The following is a 4722-nucleotide window of genomic DNA, read 5'->3' on the forward strand; positions in this document are numbered from 1 at the left end:
TTCTCTCAAGGATCGTCGTGGCGCGACTATCCTTCTCGTGAAAGGTGGCTTTCACAAACTTTCCCAAAGTACACCCCTTGCACTGATCTGACTGTGCAAGAGTGCCTTTAGGAAGCCCTGTAGTGATCTGCTGCAGTATCTTCAAGGCTCCATGGTGAAGGTGACCCAATCTCCTGTGCCACAACTCGCCATCATCCCGGCTCACCAATCCTTCTGCCTTGCATGCCATTGTTGCGTATCCATCTACATGCAACTGATAAAGGTTCCTCACTTGAACCCCTATCTTCCGAGTTTCTCTAGTTGTCTTGCTGCGCAGGAAAGCCTTTCCCTCGCTGAAAACAACATCATACCCCTTGTCTTCTAACATCGCCACAGAGATAAGATTCTTCTTCAATCCTGGAACATGCATGACTTCCTTCAATACGAAGGGTTTACCAGACTCCCTCTCAAAGGAAATGGTACCGATACGGTCGCACTGTATCTACCATCATCACCCATCTCGATGTGCACTCCAAGATCTTTGTCCTCCAGATCAGAAAACAAATCTCGATCTCCCGTCATGTGAAAAGAGGCACCACTGTCCAAGAACCACACCGATCCCATCACACTTGAAACCAAGCATGCAATCAACGAAAAATCAAGCTCAAACTGTGAGGCTAGAGCCTCTCCTACTGCAGATCCAGCAGCTTGCTTGTTCTTCTTCTTCTGTGGACAATTAGTGGCATAGTGTCCATGCTGGTGACAGTGAAAACACTTCACCTTGGACATGTCCTGCTTCTTGCCTTTCGCACCAGACTGAGAAGCTTTCTTTCTCTTCACCTTCTTTGCTTTGGCAGCTAAAGCGCAATTTTCTTCATCAGTTCCCTTTGATGAAGATCGGTCCCTGGTACTCTGCCTAATCTCCTCCTGCAAAAGATCTGACCACAGTCTCTCCCATCCTGGCAATTTCTCCCGACCATTGACAAAGTCCTGATAGGAATGCCAACTCTTCGGAAGACCAAGGAGAGCCAAGCTCACCAAGTCCTCATCATCGACAGTAACCCCCACACTTCCCAGCTCATCTCGACACTGAGTGAACTTCGTGAGATACTTGGGCATATTGTCACCCTTATTGCATTTGATGTTTCTGAGTTTATCTTTGAGCACCAGCTTCCTCTGATCGCTCTTGCTTTGGAATAGATCCGTCAAATCTTTCCACATCAAGTATGGAGAAGCCTTACCATGAAGGTTGGACACAATGTGATCCTTCACGCCCTCCAATAGAATCCTTCGACACTTTGTTGTCTTCTTTTGCCAAGCATCAGTAGGCTTTGGGACATCAGCCTCTATGAACTCCTTCAGCCCGTTATCATCCAATACTCCCTCCATCCTGTCCTTCCATGCAATATAGTTTGAGTTTCCCTCAAGAGCATACTCCAATCGCAATTCGTTGAAAGACATTGCTTCTTTGACACCAAGAAAACATTGCTGCAAATTCGAATTCCACCAGCTCCAAACTCAACCGCCTCGGATCTAAGATTTGTGAGAACAAAATATTTCTCGTACAGAGATTGACTATATGTGCTTTTATCGGATATCTCACCTTCCCAAGGAAGGATGAATCCAGAAGCTACCTGGCCCGATTACAGACTATGCCTGAAGAAATAAGATGTAAACACTTCCTGAATAGTAGATCTGATGATCAACAGCTCTGATACCATGTAGAAATTTTGAATAATAAACACATATTCAACAGAGATTATCTTGATTATGCACTATTGCGAAATACATGCACAATACATAAGCTCCTCTACGTTGATCATCAATTTAGCAGCATCAAGAACAATGAAACATCAATAGCATGCACACATTAACACAGTATGTAACCCAGGGAAAGCTTATAGCTGAAAACCCCACACTATCTGTATATTAATGATTGAGAACATGTAACATTACATAGTACAATACTCCTCTCAAGTATCCAGCACTATCTCCACCTGCTACACACAAACCATCTCAGACCCAAACAAGTCACTAGTTCAAATCTTCTCCACTGCTTTGCCTGCCTCTATTGCATAAACCTGCTGAGAATCACTCACACTGGAAATCACGTGAGAACTGGCTATTCTACTGGGCATATGTTGTGCAATTCTCATGGGCATACTCAATACATTGCTTGTGCAAATCCTCATGCACAACTATAGTCACAACTGATAGCAATCTCATCCTTTAACACCTGTCCTTGTTGAACTATACATGCACTGACATGCAATTGAGTTAACTGATGTATTCTTTAGTTTCTTTATGAGTTAATAATTAGTTTAACAACTCATCATTAGTCTATTTGCAGTTAGACTAATTACAACTAGTTTAACCAAGTCAAACTGAACACAACTCCATCAACTCCACAATCAACTCCACCAAACTCAACTACTTGAGTTCTAACTGAAGTCCTACATGCAACAACTCAACTGACCCACAAAGAAAGCGTATTTCCTTCTAACAGCTGCATGTGCCACATCTGTAGCTCAAACTGAAGTGCTCCAAGAGAATAAGATAAAGTTTATAGTCTAAATATTATTATGAGACAATAATATTTGACTTTTCTATTTTTGACTGCCAGTCTAAAAATAGACTTTGATCACTCTTGCTGTGATCCCAAAAATAGAAGTCCATCTATTTTTCCCAACATGACCAATCATCCATAAACAACATTTTGTAGCTCATAGACAATGATCCATATGTCTAAAAATAGACATAGTCTAAAAATAGACTTTGCGCCATAATTTGCCTGGGGGCCCACTTAGTGAAGGCAGCTCCTTTCCACTAAGCTCCATCATCTTGTTGCATTCTCAACACTTCCAAAATAGCTTGGCAGGCTGAACCATAGCTTGACTCAGCTAGTTCACCGCAAAGCATAAGTTGGGTTGTGTGTTCACCAGATACATGAGTGAACCCACCAGCGGTCGATAAACAGTAGCAGCTACTACCTCATTTGAAGTAGCATCCTCCTTCCTCCAATTCCCAACTAGAGGAGTCTGCATGGGCTTGAGCTTCTCCATGTGAAAGCACTTGAGTATCTCATTGGCATACTTTCCTTGAGACAAAATTACTTCCCCATCTTTCTGCCACACTTCCATGCCTAGAAAGTAGTGCATGAGGCCCATGTCCTTCATCTCGAACTCCCTTACAAGGTCCTCCTTGCAAGACTGTATCAGCTGGTCATCACCTGTCAAAATCAAATCATCGACATAAAGTACAATAATCAATCACTTACCTTCTACCATGATGTGTTAAAGGTTCGCATCTGCTTCACTCTTGGTGAAGCCCAACCTGGTGAAATAGTTGTCGATCCTGGTATACCAAGCACAGGGTGCTTGCTTCAGCCCATACAGTGCTCGCTTGAGTCAACAAACATGCGACTCGCGATCGCAGGTCTCAAATCCTTCGGGTTGCTCAATGTATACCTCTTCCTCAATCTTCCCTTTGAGGAACGTCATCTTCACATCCATCTAATGTATCTTCCAACCCATCTGACCTGATAGAGCTAGCATCGATCTAATAGATGAGTACCTTGCTACAGGAGCAAAGGTCTCATCGTAGTCAATCCCCTCAACCTATGAGAAACCTCGGGCAACAAACCTTGCCTTGTGTTTCTCAACATTGCCATCAGCTGCCTGCTTTACTTTGTAAAGCCATCGGGAACTAACCATTGACTTGTCCCCAGGTCTAGGGACAACATCCCACACACTGTTTTGTATGATAGAATCATACTCTTCTACCATTGCATCAACCCAGACTGGTTGTTGCACTGCCTCTTGAAAAGAAGAAGGTTCAGTCGCTACACACTCCCCAACGAAGGCCATGTAGCCAGTGTATCTCTCGGGAGATCTCCTCTGTCTGCGTGGAGAGGATGGCTGCCCCACATTCTCTCTCGCATCTAGGATCAATCTGTCAACTTCCCGCGAGCATTTCCACCCGTGTCTGGAAGACTCTCCAGAAGTGGTGATCTCCACTACTGGATCCTCTGCATGTCGCTGATCCACGTCATCAGGAGGCTCCTCCTCCTCATTTGGAACTAAAATTTCCTCATAACCATGCAACTTAAGCTCCCTCTCAAGTGACACTCGCATGGCTCTCTGCTCGTCGAACTTCAGATCCCTACGTACTACGATCCTCTGACTGGCAAGCAAAAACACACGATAGTTGTGGGGTGTATCTGTGTACCCCACAAGTATTCCCAACTCCGCTGTTGGGTCTAGCTTCTTCCAAGCATCTTTGGTCACATGATAGTAAACTGATGATCCATAGATGTGGAAGTGACTCACATATGGTCGCTTCCCTGAAAAAGCCTCCATAGGTGTCTTCATCCCCAAGATACGATGAGGACTTCTGTTCTAAAGGTACACTACTGTATTGCATGCCTCAGCCCACAGATGAAGTGGTAGGCCTTGGTTATGCAACATCGCTCGAGCTGCTCCCACAATAGATATGTTCTTCCTTTCGACTACCCCATTCTGTTGTGGGTTATAGGGTTCCATCAGTTCCCGTTTAATTCCTTCTGCAACACAGAAGTCTTTAAACTGCTGGGAAACATACTCTCCACCATTGTCTCTATGCAAGGCTTTTACTTTCTTCCCAGATTCTTTCTTTGTCGAGGCTTTAAACTCACAAAACCTCAATAAGGTGTGATCCTTCTTTTTCATAAAGTAGATCCAACATCTACGAGAAAAATCATCAATG

Source organism: Pinus tabuliformis, chromosome Q, assembly GCF_031772625.1.
Source record: "Pinus tabuliformis cultivar Carrire ecotype Pingquan chromosome Q, CPIR1, whole genome shotgun sequence".
Taxonomy (NCBI): domain Eukaryota; kingdom Viridiplantae; phylum Streptophyta; class Pinopsida; order Pinales; family Pinaceae; genus Pinus; species Pinus tabuliformis.